A 19,585-nucleotide genomic window follows, 5' to 3' on the forward strand; every position below is an offset into this window, starting at 1 on the left:
TTGCTGCAAGCAAGCACATTCTCATTCAAAGATGCAAGTTACTATGTAGGAACAAGTTTGTATAGGTATTTCAAAGATGCCCAGAACTGAGCTAAACTTGGTATGTGTCCAACTCCTAGAAATAACTTCATGCCCCATCTCCCTTACTTCCAGCTAGTAAGGATCACATAATTCCTAACAAAGTTTTGACACAGATTCCCTATTCGGGCATTCAGAACATATAGCACGGTGCTGCAAGCAAGCACATTCTCATTCAAAGATGCAAGTTACTATGTAGGAACAAGTTTGTATAGGTATTTCAAAGGTGCCGAGAACTGAGCTAAACTTGGTATGTGTCCAACTCCTAGAAATAACTTCATGCCCGATCTCCCTTACTTCCAGCTAGTAAGGATCACATAATTCCTAACAAAGTTTTGACACAGATTCCCTATTCGGGCATTCAGAACATATAGCACGTTGCTGTAAGCAAGCACATTCTCACTCAAAGTTGCAAGTTACTATGTAGGAACAAGTTTGTATAGGTATTTCAAAGATGCCCAGAACTGAGCTAAACTTGGTATGTGTCCAACTCCTAGAAATAACTTCATGCCCCATCTCCCTTACTTCCAGCTAGTAAGGATCACATAATTTCTAACAAAGTTTTGACACAGATTCCCTATTCGGGCATTCAGAACATATAGCACGTTGCTGTAAGCAAGCACATTTTCATTCAAAGTTGCAAGTTACTATGTAGGAACAAGTTTGTGTAGGTATTTCAAAGATGCCCAGAACTGAGCTAAACTTGGTATGTGTCCAACTCCTAGAAATAACTTCATGCCCCATCTCCCTTACTTCCAGCTAGTAAGGATCACATAATTCCTAACAAAGTTTTGACACAGATTCCCAATTCGGGCATTCAGAACATATAGCACGTTGCTGTAAGCAAGCACATTTTCATTCAAAGTTGCAAGTTACTATGTAGGAACAAGTTTGTATAGCTATTTCAAAGATGCCCAGAACTGAGCTAAACTTGGTATGTGTCCAACTCCTAGAAATAACTTCATGCCCCATCTCCCTTACTTCCAGCTAGTAAGGATCACATAATTCCTAACAAAGTTTTGACACAGATTCCGAATTCGGGCATTCAGAACATATAGCACGTTGCTGTAAGCAAGCAGATTCTCATTCAAAGATGCAAGTTACTATGTAGGAACAAGTTTGTATAGGTATTTCAAAGATGCCCAGAACTGAGCTAAACTTGGTATGTGTCCCACTCCTAGAAATAACTTCATGCCCCATCTCCCTTACTTCCAGCGAGTAAGGATCACATAATTCCTAACAAAGTTTTGACACAGATTCCCTATTCGGGCATTCAGAACATATAGCACGTTGCTGTAAGCAAGCACATTCTCATTCAAAGTTGCAAGTTACTATGTAGGAACAAGTTTGTATAGGTATTTCAAAGATGCCCAGAACTGACCTAAACTTGGTATGTGTCCAACTCCTAGAAATAACTTCATGCCCCATCTCCCTTACTTCCAGCTAGTAAGGATCACATAATTCCTAACAAAGTTTTGACACAGATTCCCATTTCGGGCATTTAGAACATATAGCACGTTGCTGTAAGCAAGCACATTCTCATTCAAAGTTGCAAGTTAATATGTAGGAACAAGTTTGTATAGGTATTTCAAAGATGCCCAGAACTGAGCTAAACTTGGTATGTGTCCAACTCCTAGAAATAACTTCATGCCCCATCTCCCTTACTTCCAGCTAGTAAGGATCACATAATTCCTAACAAAGTTTTGACACAGATTCCCAATTCGGGCATTCAGAACATATAGCACGTTGCTGTAAGCAAGCAGATTCTCATTCAAAGATGCAAGTTACTATGTAGGAACAAGTTTGTATAGGTATTTCAAAGATGCCCAGAACTGAGCTAAACTTGGTATGTGTCCAACTCCTAGAAATAACTTCATGCCCCATCTCCCTTACTTCCAGCTATTAAGGATCACATAATTCCTAACAAAGTTTTGACTCAGATTCCCAATTCGGGCATTCAGAACATATAGCACGTTGCTGTAAGCAAGCACATTTTCATTCAAAGTTGCAAGTTACTATGTAGGAACAAGTTTGTATAGGTATTTCAAAGATGCCCAGAACTGAGCTAAACTTGGTATGTGTCCAACTCCTAGAAATAACTTCATGCCCCATCTCCCTTACTTCCAGCTAGTAAGGATCACATAATTCCTAACAAAGTTTTGACACAGATTCCCAATTCGGGCATTCAGAACATATAGCACGTTGCTGTAAGCAAGCAGATTCTCATTCAAAGATGCAAGTTACTATGTAGGAACAAGTTTGTATAGGTATTTCAAAGATGCCCAGAACTGAGCTAAACTTGGTATATGTCCAACTCCTAGAAATAACTTCATGCCCCATCTCCCTTACTTCCAGCTAGTAAGGATCACATAATTCCTAACAAAGTTTTGACACAGATTCCCAATTCGGGCATTCAGAACATATAGCACGTTGCTGCAAGCAAGCAGATTCTCATTCAAAGATGCAAGTTACTATGTAGGAACAAGTTTGTATAGGTATTTCAAAGATGCCCAGAACTGAGCTAAACTTGGTATGTGTCCAACTCCTAGAAATAACTTCATGCCCCATCTCCCTTACTTCCAGCTAGTAAGGATCACATAATTCCTAACAAAGTTTTGACACAGATTCCCAATTCGTTCATTTAGAACATATAGCACGTTGCTGTAAGCAAGCACATTCTCATTCAAAGTTGCAAGTTAATATGTAGGAACAAGTTTGTATAGGTATTTCAAAGATGCCCAGAACTGAGCTAAACTTGGTATGTGTCCAACTCCTAGAAATAACTTCATGCCCCATCTCCCTTACTTCCAGCTAGTAAGGATCACATAATTCCTAACAAAGTTTTGACACAGATTCCCTATTCGGGCATTCAGAACATATAGCACGTTGCTGCAAGCAAGCACATTCTCATTCAAAGTTGCAAGTTACTATTTAGGAACAAGTTTGTATAGGTATTTCAAAGATGCCCAGAACTGAGCTAAACTTGGTATGTGTCCAACTCCTAGAAATAACTTCATGCCCCATCTCCCTTACTTCCAGCTAGTAAGGATCACATAATTCCTAACAAAGTTTTGACACAGATTCCCAATTCGGTCATTTAGAACATATAGCACGTTGCTGTAAGCAAGCACATTCTCATTCAAAGTTGCAAGTTACTATGTAGGAACAAGTTTATATAGGTATTTCAAAGATGCCCAGAACTGAGCTAAACTTGGTATGTGTCCAACTCCTAGAAATAACTTCATGCCCCATCTCCCTTACTTCCAGCTAGTAAGGATCACATAATTCCTAACAAAGTTTTGACACAGATTCCCAATTCGGGCATTCAGAACATATAGCACGTTGCTGTAAGCAAGCAGATTCTCATTCAAAGATGCAAGTTACTATGTAGGAACAAGTTTGTATAGGTATTTCAAAGATGCCCAGAACTGAGCTAAACTTGGTATGTGTCCAACTCCTAGAAATAACTTCATGCCCCATCTCCCTTACTTCCAGCTAGTAAGGATCACATAATTCCTAACAAAGTTTTGACACAGATTGCCAATTCGGGCATTCAGAACATATAGCAGGTTGCTGCAAGCAAGCACATTCTCATTCAAAGATGCAAGTTACTATGTAGGAACAAGTTTGTATAGGTATTTCAAAGATGCCCAGAACTGAGCTAAACTTGGTATGTGTCCAACTCCTAGAAATAACTTCATGCCCCATCTCCCTTACTTCCAGCTAGTAAGGATCACATAATTCCTAACAAAGTTTTGACACAGATTCCCTATTCGGGCATTCAGAACATATAGCACGGTGCTGCAAGCAAGCACATTCTCATTCAAAGATGCAAGTTACTATGTAGGAACAAGTTTGTATAGGTATTTCAAAGGTGCCCAGAACTGAGCTAAACTTGGTATGTGTCCAACTCCTAGAAATAACTTCATGCCCGATCTCCCTTACTTCCAGCTAGTAAGGATCACATAATTCCTAACAAAGTTTTGACACAGATTCCCTATTCGGGCATTCAGAACATATAGCACGTTGCTGTAAGCAAGCACATTCTCATTCAAAGTTGCAAGTTAATATGTAGGAACAAGTTTGTATAGGTATTTCAAAGATGCCCAGAACTGAGCTAAACTTGGTATGTGTCCAACTCCTAGAAATAACTTCATGCCCCATCTCCCTTACTTCCAGCTAGTAAGGATCACATAATTCCTAACAAAGTTTTGACACAGATTCCCAATTCGGGCATTCAGAACATATAGCACGTTGCTGTAAGCAAGCAGATTCTCATTCAAAGATGCAAGTTACTATGTAGGAACAAGTTTGTATAGGTATTTCAAAGATGCCCAGAACTGAGCTAAACTTGGTATGTGTCCAACTCCTAGAAATAACTTCATGCCCCATCTCCCTTACTTCCAGCTATTAAGGATCACATAATTCCTAACAAAGTTTTGACACAGATTCCCAATTCGGGCATTCAGAACATATAGCACGTTGCTGTAAGCAAGCACATTTTCATTCAAAGTTGCAAGTTACTATGTAGGAACAAGTTTGTATAGGTATTTCAAAGATGCCCAGAACTGAGCTAAACTTGGTATGTGTCCAACTCCTAGAAATAACTTCATGCCCCATCTCCCTTACTTCCAGCTAGTAAGGATCACATAATTCCTAACAAAGTTTTGACACAGATTCCCAATTCGGGCATTCAGAACATATAGCACGTTGCTGTAAGCAAGCAGATTCTCATTCAAAGATGCAAGTTACTATGTAGGAACAAGTTTGTATAGGTATTTCAAAGATGCCCAGAACTGAGCTAAACTTGGTATATGTCCAACTCCTAGAAATAACTTCATGCCCCATCTCCCTTACTTCCAGCTAGTAAGGATCACATAATTCCTAACGAAGTTTTGACACAGATTCCCAATTCGGGCATTCAGAACATATAGCACGTTGCTGCAAGCAAGCACATTCTCATTCAAAGATGCAAGTTACTATGTAGGAACAAGTTTGTATAGGTATTTCAAAGATGCCCAGAACTGAGCTAAACTTGGTATGTGTCCAACTCCTAGAAATAACTTCATGCCCCATCTCCCTTACTTCCAGCTAGTAAGGATCACATAATTCCTAACAAAGTTTTGACACAGATTCCCTATTCGGGCATTCAGAACATATAGCACGGTGCTGCAAGCAAGCACATTCTCATTCAAAGATGCAAGTTACTATGTAGGAACAAGTTTGTATAGGTATTTCAAAGGTGCCGAGAACTGAGCTAAACTTGGTATGTGTCCAACTCCTAGAAATAACTTCATGCCCGATCTCCCTTACTTCCAGCTAGTAAGGATCACATAATTCCTAACAAAGTTTTGACACAGATTCCCTATTCGGGCATTCAGAACATATAGCACGTTGCTGTAAGCAAGCACATTCTCACTCAAAGTTGCAAGTTACTATGTAGGAACAAGTTTGTATAGGTATTTCAAAGATGCCCAGAACTGAGCTAAACTTGGTATGTGTCCAACTCCTAGAAATAACTTCATGCCCCATCTCCCTTACTTCCAGCTAGTAAGGATCACATAATTCCTAACAAAGTTTTGACACAGATTCCCTATTCGGGCATTCAGAACATATAGCACGTTGCTGTAAGCAAGCACATTTTCATTCAAAGTTGCAAGTTACTATGTAGGAACAAGTTTGTGTAGGTATTTCAAAGATGCCCAGAACTGAGCTAAACTTGGTATGTGTCCAACTCCTAGAAATAACTTCATGCCCCATCTCCCTTACTTCCAGCTAGTAAGGATCACATAATTCCTAACAAAGTTTTGACACAGATTCCCAATTCGGGCATTCAGAACATATAGCACGTTGCTGTAAGCAAGCACATTTTCATTCAAAGTTGCAAGTTACTATGTAGGAACAAGTTTGTATAGCTATTTCAAAGATGCCCAGAACTGAGCTAAACTTGGTATGTGTCCAACTCCTAGAAATAACTTCATGCCCCATCTCCCTTACTTCCAGCTAGTAAGGATCACATAATTCCTAACAAAGTTTTGACACAGATTCCGAATTCGGGCATTCAGAACATATAGCACGTTGCTGTAAGCAAGCAGATTCTCATTCAAAGATGCAAGTTACTATGTAGGAACAAGTTTGTATAGGTATTTCAAAGATGCCCAGAACTGAGCTAAACTTGGTATGTGTCCCACTCCTAGAAATAACTTCATGCCCCATCTCCCTTACTTCCAGCGAGTAAGGATCACATAATTCCTAACAAAGTTTTGACACAGATTCCCTATTCGGGCAGTCAGAACATATAGCACGTTGCTGTAAGCAAGCACATTCTCATTCAAAGTTGCAAGTTACTATGTAGGAACAAGTTTGTATAGGTATTTCAAAGATGCCCAGAACTGACCTAAACTTGGTATGTGTCCAACTCCTAGAAATAACTTCATGCCCCATCTCCCTTACTTCCAGCTAGTAAGGATCACATAATTCCTAACAAAGTTTTGACACAGATTCCCTATTCGGGCATTCAGAACATATAGCACGTTGCTGCAAGCAAGCACATTCTCATTCAAAGTTGCAAGTTACTATGTAGGAACAAGTTTGTATAGGTATTTCAAAGATGCCCAGAACTGAGCTAAACTTGGTATGTGTCCAACTCCTAGAAATAACTTCATGCCCCATCTCCCTTACTTCCAGCTAGTAAGGATCACATAATTCCTAACAAAGTTTTGACACAGATTCCCAATTCGGGCATTCAGAACATATAGCACGTTGCTGTAAGCAAGCACATTTTCATTCAAAGTTGCAAGTTACTATGTAGGAACAAGTTTGTATAGCTATTTCAAAGATGCCCAGAACTGAGCTAAACTTGGTATGTGTCCAACTCCTAGAAATAACTTCATGCCCCATCTCCCTTACTTCCAGCTAGTAAGGATCACATAATTCCTAACAAAGTTTTGACACAGATTCCCAATTCGGGCATTCAGAACATATAGCACGTTGCTGTAAGCAAGCAGATTCTCATTAAAAGATGCAAGTTACTATGTAGGAACAAGTTTGTATAGGTATTTCAAAGATGCCCAGAACTGAGCTAAACTTGGTATGTGTCCCACTCCTAGAAATAACTTCATGCCCCATCTCCCTTACTTCCAGCTAGTAAGGATCACATAATTCCTAACAAAGTTTTGACACAGATTCCCAATTCGGGCATTCAGAACATATAGCACGTTGCTGTAAGCAAGCACATTTTCATTCAAAGTTGCAAGTTACTATGTAGGAACAAGTTTGTATAGGTATTTCAAAGATGCCCAGAACTGAGCTAAACTTGGTGTGTGTCCAACTCCTAGAAATAACTTCATGCCCCATCTCCCTTACTTCCAGCTACTAAGGATCACATAATTCCTAACAAAGTTTTGCCACAGATTGCCAATTCGGGCATTCAGAACATATAGCACGTTGCTGTAAGCAAGCACATTCTCATTCAAAGATGCAATTTACTATGTAGGAACAAGTTTGTATAGGTAATTCAAAGATGCCCAGAACTGAGCTAAACTTGGTATGTCTCCAACTCCAAGAAATAACTTGATGCCCCATCTCCCTTACTTCCAGCTAGTAAGGATCACATAATTCCTAACAAAGTTTTGACACAGATTCCCAATTCGGGCATTCAGAACATATAGCACGTTCCTGTAAGCAAGCAGATTCTCATTCAAAGATGCAAGTTACTATGTAGGAACAAGTTTGTATAGGTATTTCAAAGATGCCCAGAACTGAGCTAAACTTGGTATGTGTCCAACTCCTAGAAATAACTTCATGCCCCATCTCCCTTACTTCCAGCTAGTAAGGATCACATAATTCCTAACAAAGTTTTGACACAGATTCCCAATTCGGGCATTCAGAACATATAGCACGTTGCTGTAAGCAAGCACATTTTCATTCAAAGTTGCAAGTTACTATGTAGGAACAAGTTTGTATAAGTATTTCAAAGATGCCCAGAACTGAGCTAAAGTTGGTATGTGTCCAACTACTAGGAATAACTTCATGCCCCATCTCCCTTACTTCCAGCTAGTAAGGATCACATAATTCCTAACAAAGTTTTGACACAGATTCCCAATTCGGGCATTCAGAACATGTAGCACGTTGCTGTAAGCAAGCACATTCTCATTCAAAGTTGCAAGTTACTATGTAGGAACAAGTTTGTATAGGTATTTCAAAGATGCCCAGAACTGAGCTAAACTTGGTATGTGTCCAACTCCTAGGAATAACTTCATGCCCCATCTCCCTTACTTCCAGCTAGTAAGGATCACATAATTCCTAACAAAGTTTTGACACAGATTGCCAATTCGGGATTCAGAACATATAGCACGTTGCTGTAAGCAAGCAGATTCTCATTAAAGATGCAAGTTACTATGTAGGAACAAGTTTGTATAGGTATTTCAAAGATGCCCAGAACTGAGCTAAACTTGGTATGTGTCCAACTCCTAGAAATAACTTCATGCCCCATCTCCCTTATTTCCAGCTAGTAAGGATCACATAATTCCTAACAAAGTTTTGACACAGATTGCCAATTCGGGCAATCAGAACATATAGCACGTTGCTGTAAGCAAGCACATTCTCATTCAAAGATGCAAGTTACTATGTAGGAACAAGTTTGTATAGGTATTTCAAAGATGCCCAGAACTGAGCTAAACTTGGTATGTGTCCAACTCCTAGAAATAACTTCATGCCCCATCTCCCTTACTTCCAGCTAGTAAGGATCACATAATTCCTAACAAAGTTTTGACACAGATTGCCAATTCGGGCATTCAGAACATATAGCACGTTGCTGTAAGCAAGCACATTCTCATTCAAAGATGCAAGTTACTATGTAGGAACAAGTTTGTATAGGTATTTCAAAGATGCCCAGAACTGAGCTAAACGTGGTATGTGTCCAACTCCTAGAAACAACTTCATGCCCCATCTCCCTTACTTCCAGCTAGTAAGGATCACATAATTCCTAACAAAGTTTTGACACAGATTCCCTATTCGGGCATTCAGAACATATAGCACGTTGCTGCAAGCAAGCACATTCTCATTCAAAGATGCAAGTTACTATGTAGGAACAAGTTTGTATAGGTATTTCAAAGATGCCCAGAACTGAGCTAAACTTGGTATGTGTCCAACTCCTAGAAATAACTTCATGCCCCATCTCCCTTACTTCCAGCTAGTAAGGATCACATAATTCCTAACAAAGTTTTGACACAGATTCCCTATTCGGGCATTCAGAACACATAGCACGTTGCTGCAAGCAAGCACATTCTCATTCAATGTTGCAAGTTACTATGTAGGAACAAGTTTGTATAGGTATTTCAAAGATGCCCAGAACTGAGCTAAACTTGGTATGTGTCCAACTCCTAGAAATAACTTCATGCCCCATCTCCCTTACTTCCAGCTAGTAAGGATCACATAATTCCTAACAAAGTTTTGACACAGATTCCCAATTCGGGCATTCAGAACATATAGCACGTTGCTGTAAGCAAGCACATTCTCATTCAAAGTTGCAAGTTACTATGTAGGAACAAGTTTGTATAGGTATTTCAAAGATGCCCAGAACTGAGCTAAACTTGGTGTGTGTCCAACTCGTAGAAATAACTTCATGCCCCATCTCCCTTACTTCCAGCTAGTAAGGATCACATAATTCCTAACAAAGTTTTGACACAGATTCCCAATTCGGGCATTCAGAACATATAGCACGTTGCTGTAATCAAGCACATTTTCATTCAAAGTTGCAAGTTACTATGTAGGAACAAGTTTGTATAGGTATTTCAAAGATGCCCAGAACTGAGCTAAACTTGGTATGTGTCCAACTCCTAGAAATAACTTCATGCCCCATCTCCCTTACTTCCAGCTAGTAAGGATCACATAATTCCTAACAAAGTTTTGACACAGATTCCCTATTCGGGCATTCAGAACATATAGCACGTTGCTGCAAGCAAGCACATTCTCATTCAAAGTTGCAAGTTACTATTTAGGATCAAGTTTGTATAGGTATTTCAAAGATGCCTAGAACTGAGCTAAACTTGGTATGTGTCCAACTCCTAGAAATAACTTCATGCCCCATCTCCCTTACTTCCAGCTAGTAAGGATCACATAATTCCTAACAAAGTTTTGACACAGATTCCCAATTCGGGCATTCAGAACATATAGCACGTTGCTGTAAGCAAGCACATTTTCATTCAAAGTTGCAAGTTACTATGTAGGAACAAGTTTGTATAGGTATTTCAAAGATGCCCAGAACTGAGCTAAACTTGGTATGTGTCCAACTCCTAGAAATAACTTCATGCCCCATCTCCCTTACTTCCAGCTAGTAAGGATCACATAATTCCTAACAAAGTTTTGACACAGATTCCCTATTCGGGCATTCAGAACATATAGCACGTTGCTGTAAGCAAGCAGATTCTCATTCAAAGATGCAAGTTACTATGTAGGAACAAGTTTGTATAGGTATTTCAAAGATGCCCAGAACTGAGCTAAACTTGGTATGTGTCCAACTCCTAGAAATAACTTCATGCCCCATCTCCCTTACTTCCAGCTACTAAGGATCACATAATTCCTAACAAAGTTTTGACACAGATTCCCAATTCGGGCATTCAGAACATATAGCACGTTGCTGTAAGCAAGCAGATTCTCATTCAAAGATGCAAGTTACTATGTAGGAACAAGTTTGTATAGGTATTTCAAAGATGCCCAGAACTGAGCTAAACTTGGTATGTGTCCAACTCCTAGAAATAACTTCATGCCCCATCTCCCTTACTTCCAGCTTGTAAGGATCACATAATTCCTAACAAAGTTTTGACACAGATTCCCTATTCGGGCATTCAGAACATATAGCACGTTGCTGCAAGCAAGCACATTCTCATTCAAAGATGCAAGTTACTATGTAGGAACAAGTTTGTATAGGTATTTCAAAGATGCCCAGAACTGAGCTAAACTTGGTATGTGTCCAACTCCTAGAAATAACTTCATGCCCCATCTCCCTTACTTCCAGCTAGTAAGGATCACATAATTCCTAACAAAGTTTTGACACAGATTGCCAATTCGGGCATTCAGAACATATAGCACGTTGCTGTAAGCAAGCACATTCTCATTCAAAGATGCAAGTTACTATGTAGGAACAAGTTTGTATAGGTAATTCAAAGATGCCCAGAACTGAGCTAAACTTGGTATGTGTCCAACTCCTAGAAATAACTTCATGCCCCATCTCCCTTACTTCCAGCTTGTAAGGATCACATAATTCCTAACAAAGTTTTGACACAGATTCCCTATTCGGGCATTCAGAACATATAGCACGTTGCTGCAAGCAAGCACATTCTCATTCAAAGATGCAAGTTACTATGTAGGAACAAGTTTGTATAGGTATTTCAAAGATGCCCAGAACTGAGCTAAACTTGGTATGTGTCCAACTCCTAGAAATAACTTCATGCCCCATCTCCCTTACTTCCAGCTAGTAAGGATCACATAATTCCTAACAAAGTTTTGACACAGATTGCCAATTCGGGCATTCAGAACATATAGCACGTTGCTGTAAGCAAGCACATTCTCATTCAAAGATGCAAGTTACTATGTAGGAACAAGTTTGTATAGGTAATTCAAAGATGCCCAGAACTGAGCTAAACTTGGTATGTGTCCAACTCCTAGAAATAACTTCATGCCCCATCTCCCTTACTTCCAGCTAGTAAGGATCACATAATTCCTAACAAAGTTTTGACACAGATTCCCAATTCGGTCATTTAGAACATATAGCACGTTGCTGTAAGCAAGCACATTCTCATTCAAAGTTGCAAGTTACTATGTAGGAACAAGTTTGTATAGGTATTTCAAAGATGCCCAGAACTGAGCTAAACTTGGTATGTGTCCAACTCCTAGAAAGAACTTCATGCCCCATCTCCCTTACTTCCAGCTAGTAAGGATCACATAATTCCTAACAAAGTTTTGACACAGATTCCCAATTCGGGCATTCAGAACATATAGCACGTTGCTGTAAGCAAGCAGATTCTCATTCAAAGATGCAAGTTACTATGTAGGAACAAGTTTGTATAGGTATTTCAAAGATGCCCAGAACTGAGCTAAACTTGGTATGTGTCCAACTCCTAGAAATAACTTCATGCCCCATCTCCCTTACTTCCAGCTAGTAAGGATCACATAATTCCTAACAAAGTTTTGACACAGATTGCCAATTCGGGCATTCAGAACATATAGCACGTTGCTGCAAGCAAGCACATTGTCATTCAAAGATGCAAGTTACTATGTAGGAACAAGTTTGTATAGGTATTTCAAAGATGCCCAGAACTGAGCTAAAATTGGTATGTGTCCAACTCCTAGAAATAACTTCATGCCCCATCTCCCTTACTTCCAGCTAGTAAGGATCACATAATTCCTAACAAAGTTTTGACACAGATTCCCTATTCGGGCATTCAGAACATATAGCACGTTGCTGCAAGCAAGCACATTCTCATTCAAAGTTGCAAGTTACTATGTAGGAACAAGTTTGTATAGGTATTTCAAAGATGCCCAGAACTGAGCTAAACTTGGTATGTGTCCAACTCCTAGAAATAACTTCATGCCCCATCTCCCTTACTTCCAGCTAGTAAGGATCACATAATTCCTAAAAAAGTTTTGACACAGATTCCCTATTCGGGCATTCAGAACATATAGCACGTTGCTGTAAGCAAGCACATTCTCATTCAAAAGTTGCAAGTTACTATGTAGGAACAAGTTTGTATAGGTATTTCAAAGATGCCCAGAACTGAGCTAAACTTGGTATGTGTCCAACTCCTAGAAATAACTTCATGCCCCATCTCCCTTACTTCCAGCTAGTAAGGATCACATAATTCCTAACAAAGTTTTGACACAGTTTCCCTATTCGGGCATTCAGAACATATAGCACGTTGCTGCAAGCAAGCACATTCTCATTCAAAGTTGCAAGTTACTATGTAGGAACAAGTTTGTATAGGTATTTCAAAGATGCCCAGAACTGAGCTAAACTTGGTATGTGTCCAACTCCTAGAAATAACTTCATGCCCCATCTCCCTTACTTCCAGCTTGTAAGGATCACATAATTCCTAACACAGTTTTGACACAGATTCCCAATTCGGGCATTCAGAACATATAGCACGTTGCTGTAAGCAAGAACATTTTCATTCAAAGTTGCAAGTTACTATGTAGGAACAAGTTTGTATAGCTATTTCAAAGATGCCCAGAACTGAGCTAAACTTGGTATGTGTCCAACTCCTAGAAATAACTTCATGCCCCATCTGCCTTACTTCCAGCTAGTAAGGATCACATAATTCCTAACAAAGTTTTGACACAGATTCCCAATTCGGGCATTCAGAACATATAGCACGTTGCTGTAAGCAAGCAGATTCTCATCCAAAGATGCAAGTTACTATGTAGGAACAAGTTTGTATAGGTATTTCAAAGATGCCCAGAACTGAGCTAAACTTGGTATGTGTCCCACTCCTAGAAATAACTTCATGCCCCATCTCCCTTACTTCCAGCTAGTAAGGATCACATAATTCCTAACAAAGTTTTGACACAGATTCCCTATTCGGGCATTCAGAACATATAGCACGTTGCTGTAAGCAAGCACATTCTCATTCAAAGTTGCAAGTTACTATGTAGGAACAAGTTTGTATAGGTATTTCAAAGATGCCCAGAACTGAGCTAAACTTGGTATGTGTCCAACTCCTAGAAATAACTTCATGCCCCATCTCCCTTACTTCCAGCTAGTAAGGATCACATAATTCCTAACAAAGTTTTGACACAGATTCCCTATTCGGGCATTCAGAACATATAGCACGTTGCTGCAAGCAAGCACATTCTCATTCAAAGTTGCAAGTTACTATGTAGGAACAAGTTTGTATAGGTATTTCAAAGATGCCCAGAACTGAGCTAAACTTGGTATGTGTCCAACTCCTAGAAATAACTTCATGCCCCATCTCCCTTACTTCCAGCTAGTAAGGATCACAGAATTCCTAACAAAGTTTTGACACAGATTCCCAATTCGGGCATTCAGAACATATAGCACGTTGCTGTAAGCAAGCACATTTTCATTCAAAGTTGCAAGTTACTATGTAGGAACAAGTTTGTATAGGTATTTCAAAGATGCCCAGAACTGAGCTAAACTTGGTATGTGTCCCACTCCTAGAAATAACTTCATGCCCCATCTCCCTTACTTCCAGCTACTAAGGATCACATAATTCCTAACAAAGTTTTGCCACAGATTGCCAATTCGGGCATTCAGAACATATAGCACGTTGCTGTAAGCAAGCACATTCTCATTCAAAGATGCAATTTACTATGTAGGAACAAGTTTGTATAGGTAATTCAAAGATGCCCAGAACTGAGCTAAACTTGGTATGTGTCCAACTCCTAGAAATAACTTCATGCCCCATCTCCCTTACTTCCAGCTAGTAAGGATCACATAATTTCTAACAAAGTTTTGACACAGATCCCCAATTCGGGCATTCAGAACATATAGCACGTTGCTGTAAGCAAGCACATTTTCATTCAAAGTTGCAAGTTACTATGTAGGAACAAGTTTGTATAGGTATTTCAAAGATGCCCAGAACTGAGCTAAACTTGGTATGTGTCCAACTCCTAGAAATAACTTCATGCCCCATCTCCCTTACTTCCAGCTAGTAAGGATCACATAATTCCTAACAAAGTTTTGACACAGATTCCCAATTCGGGCATTCAGAACATATAGCACGTTGCTGTAAGCAAGCAGATTCTCATTCAAAGATGCAAGTTACTATGTAGGAACAAGTTTGTATAGGTATATCAAAGATGCCCAGAACTGAGCTAAACTTGGTATGTGTCCAACTCCTAGAAATAACTTCATGCCCCATCTCCCTTACTTCCAGCTAGTAAGGATCACATAATTCCTAACAAAGTTTTGACACAGATTCCCTATTCGGGCATTCAGAACATATAGCACGTTGCTGTAAGCAAGCACATTTTCATTCAAAGTTGCAAGTTACTATGTAGGAATAAGTTTGTATAGGTATTTCAAAGATGCCCAGAACTGAGCTAAACTTGGTATGTGTCCAACTCCTAGAAATAACTTCATGCCCCATCTCCCTTACTTCCAGCTAGTAAGGATCACATAATTCCTAACAAAGTTTTGACACAGATTCCCAATTCGGGCATTCAGAACATATAGCACGTTGCTGTAAGCAAGCAGATTCTCATTCAAAGATGCAAGTTACTATGTAGGAACAAGTTTGTATAGGTATTTCAAAGATGCCCAGAACTGAGCTAAACTTGGTATGTGTCCAACTCCTAGAAATAACTTCATGCCCCATCTCCCTTACTTCCAGCTAGTAAGGATCACATAATTCCTAACAAAGTTTTGACACAGATTGCCAATTCGGGCATTCAGAACATATAGCACGTTGCTGCAAGCAAGCACATTCTCATTCAAAGATGCAAGTTACTATGTAGGAACAAGTTTGTATAGGTATTTCAAAGATGCCCAGAACTGAGCTAAACTTGGTATGTGTCCAACTCCTAGAAATAACTTCATGCCCCATCTCCCTTACTTCCAGCTAGTAAGGATCACATAATTCCTAACAAAGTTTTGACACAGATTCCCAATTCGGGCATTCAGAACATATAGCACGTTGCTGCAAGCAAGCACATTCTCATTCAAAGATGCAAGTTACTATGTAGGAACAAGTTTGTATAGGTATTTCAAAGATGCCCAGAACTGAGCTAAACTTGGTATGTGTCCAACTCCTAGAAATAACTTCATGCCCCATCTCCCTTACTTCCAGCTAGTAAGGATCACATAATTCCTAACAAAGTTTTGACACAGATTCCCTATTCGGGCATTCAGAACATATAGCACGTTGCTGCAAGCAAGCACATTCTCATTCAAAGTTGCAAGTTACTATTTAGGAACAAGTTTGTATAGGTATTTCAAAGATGCCCAGAACTGAGCTAAACTTGGTATGTGTCCAACTCCTAGAAATAACTTCATGCCCCATCTCCCTTACTCCCAGCTAGTAAGGATCACATAATTCCTAACAAAGTTTTGACACAGATTCCCAATTCGGGCATTCAGAACATATAGCACGTTGCTGTAAGCAAGCACATTCTCATTCAAAGTTGCAAGTTACTATGTAGGAACAAGTTTGTATAGGTATTTCAAAGATGCCCAGAACTGAGCTAAACTTGGTATGTGTCCAACTCCTAGAAATAACTTCATGCCCCATCTCCCTTACTTCCAGCTAGTAAGGATCACATAATTCCTAACAAAGTTTTGACACAGATTCCCAATTCGGGCATTCAGAACATATAGCACGTTGCTGTAAGCAAGCAGATTCTCATTCAAAGATGCAAGTTACTATGTAGGAACAAGTTTGTATAGGTATTTCAAAGATGCCCAGAACTGAGCTAAACTTGGTATGTGTCCAACTCCTAGAAATAACTTCATGCCCCATCTCCCTTACTTCCAGCTAGTAAGGATCACATAATTCCTAACAAAGTTTTGACACAGATTCCCAATTCGGGCATTCAGAACATATAGCACGTTGCTGTAAGCAAGCACATTTTCATTCAAAGTTGCAAGTTACTATGTAGGAACAAGTTTGTATAGGTATTTCAAAGATGCCCAGAACTGAGCTAAACTTGGTATGTGTCCAACTCCTAGAAATAACTTCATGCCCCATCTCCCTTACTTCCAGCTAGTAAGGATCACATAATTCCTAACAAAGTTTTGACACAGATTCCCAATTCGGGCATTCAGAACATATAGCACGTTGCTGTAAGCAAGCAGATTCTCATTCAGGGATGCAAGTTACTATGTAGGAACAAGTTTGTATAGGTATTTCAAAGATGCCCAGAACTGAGCTAAACTTGGTATGTGTCCCACTCCTAGAAATAACTTCATGCCCCATCTCCCTTACTTCAAGCTAGTAAGGATCACATAATTCCTAACAAAGTTTTGACACAGATTCCCAATTCGGGCATTCAGAACATATAGCACGTTGCTGTAAGCAAGCACATTCTCATTCAAAGTTGCAAGTTACTATGTAGGAATAAGTTTGTATAGGTATTTCAAAGATGCCCAGAACTGAGCTAAACTTGGTATGTGTCCAACTCCTAGAAATAACTTCATGCCCCATCTCCCTTACTTCCAGCTAGTAAGGATCACATAATTCCTAACAAAGTTTTGCCACAGATTGCCAATTCGGGCATTCAGAACATATAGCACGTTGCTGTAAGCAAGCACATTCCCATTCAAAGATGCAATTTACTATGTAGGAACAAGTTTGTATAGGTATTTCAAAGATGCCCAGAACTGAGCTAAACTTGGTATGTGTCCAACTACTAGAAATAACTTCATGCCCCATCTCCCTTACTTCCAGCTTGTAAGGATCACATAATTCCGAACAAAGTTTTGACACAGATTCCCTATTCGGGCATTCAGAACATATAGCACGTTGCTGCAAGCAAGCACATTCTCATTCAAAGATGCAAGTTACTATGTAGGAACAAGTTTGTATAGGTATTTCAAAGATGCCCAGAACTGAGCTAAACTTGGTATGTGTCCAACTCCTAGAAATAACTTCATGCCCCATCTCCCTTACTTCCAGCTAGTAAGGATCACATAATTCCTAACAAAGTTTTGACACAGATTCCCTATTCGGGCATTCAGAACATATAGCACGTTGCTGCAAGCAAGCACATTCTCATTCAAAGTTGCAAGTTACTATTTAGGAACAAGTTTGTATAGGTATTTCAAAGATGCCCAGAACTGAGCTAAACTTGGTATGTGTCCAACTCCTAGAAATAACTTCATGCCCCATCTCCCTTACTTCCAGCTAGTAAGGATCACATAATTCCTAACAAAGTTTTGACACAGATTCCCATTTCGGGCATTTAGAACATATAGCACGTTGCTGTAAGCAAGCACATTCTCATTCAAAGTTGCAAGTTAATATGTAGGAACAAGTTTGTATAGGTATTTCAAAGATGCCCAGAACTGAGCTAAACTTGGTATGTGTCCAACTCCTAGAAATAACTTCATGCCCCATCTCCCTTACTTCCAGCTAGTAAGGATCACATAATTCCTAACAAAGTTTTGACACAGATTCCCAATTCGGGCATTCAGAACATATAGCACGTTGCTGTAAGCAAGCAGATTCTCATTCAAAGATGCAAGTTACTATGTAGGAACAAGTTTGTATAGGTATTTCAAAGATGCCCAGAACTGAGCTAAACTTGGTATGTGTCCAACTCCTAGAAATAACTTCATGCCCCATCTCCCTTACTTCCAGCTATTAAGGATCACATAATTCCTAACAAAGTTTTGACACAGATTCCCAATTCGGGCATTCAGAACATATAGCACGTTGCTGTAAGCAAGCACATTTTCATTCAAAGTTGCAAGTTACTATGTAGGAACAAGTTTGTATAGGTATTTCAAAGATGCCCAGAACTGAGCTAAACTTGGTATGTGTCCAACTCCTAGAAATAACTTCATGCCCCATCTCCCTTACTTCCAGCTAGTAAGGATCACATAATTCCTAACAAAGTTTTGACACAGATTCCCAATTCGGGCATTCAGAACATATAGCACGTTGCTGTAAGCAAGCAGATTCTCATTCAAAGATGCAAGTTACTATGTAGGAACAAGTTTGTATAGGTATTTCAAAGATGCCCAGAACTGAGCTAAACTTGGTATATGTCCAACTCCTAGAAATAACTTCATGCCCCATCTCCCTTACTTCCAGCTAGTAAGGATCACATAATTCCTAACAAAGTTTTGACACAGATTCCCAATTCGGGCATTCAGAACATATAGCACGTTGCTGCAAGCAAGCAGATTCTCATTCAAAGATGCAAGTTACTATGTAGGAACAAGTTTGTATAGGTATTTCAAAGATGCCCAGAACTGAGCTAAACTTGGTATGTGTCCCACTCCTAGAAATAACTTCATGCCCCATCTCCCTTACTTCAAGCTAGTAAGGATCACATAATTCCTAACAAAGTTTTGACACAGATTCCCAATTCGGGCATTCAGAACATATAGCACGTTGCTGTAAGCAAGCAGATTCTCATTCAGGGATGCAAGTTACTATGTAGGAACAAGTTTGTATAGGTATTTCAAAGATGCCCAGAACTGAGCTAAACTTGGTATGTGTCCCACTCCTAGAAATAACTTCATGCCCCATCTCCCTTACTTCAAGCTAGTAAGGATCACATAATTCCTAACAAAGTTTTGACACAGATTCCCAATTCGGGCATTCAGAACATATAGCACGTTGCTGTAAGCAAGCACATTCTCATTCAAAGTTGCAAGTTACTATGTAGGAATAAGTTTGTATAGGTATTTCAAAGATGCCCAGAACTGAGCTAAACTTGGTATGTGTCCAACTCCTAGAAATAACTTCATGCCCCATCTCCCTTACTTCCAGCTAGTAAGGATCACATAATTCCTAACAAAGTTTTGCCACAGATTGCCAATTCG

Source organism: Diceros bicornis, chromosome 2, assembly GCF_020826845.1.
Source record: "Diceros bicornis minor isolate mBicDic1 chromosome 2, mDicBic1.mat.cur, whole genome shotgun sequence".
In the NCBI taxonomy this organism is placed as follows: domain Eukaryota; kingdom Metazoa; phylum Chordata; class Mammalia; order Perissodactyla; family Rhinocerotidae; genus Diceros; species Diceros bicornis.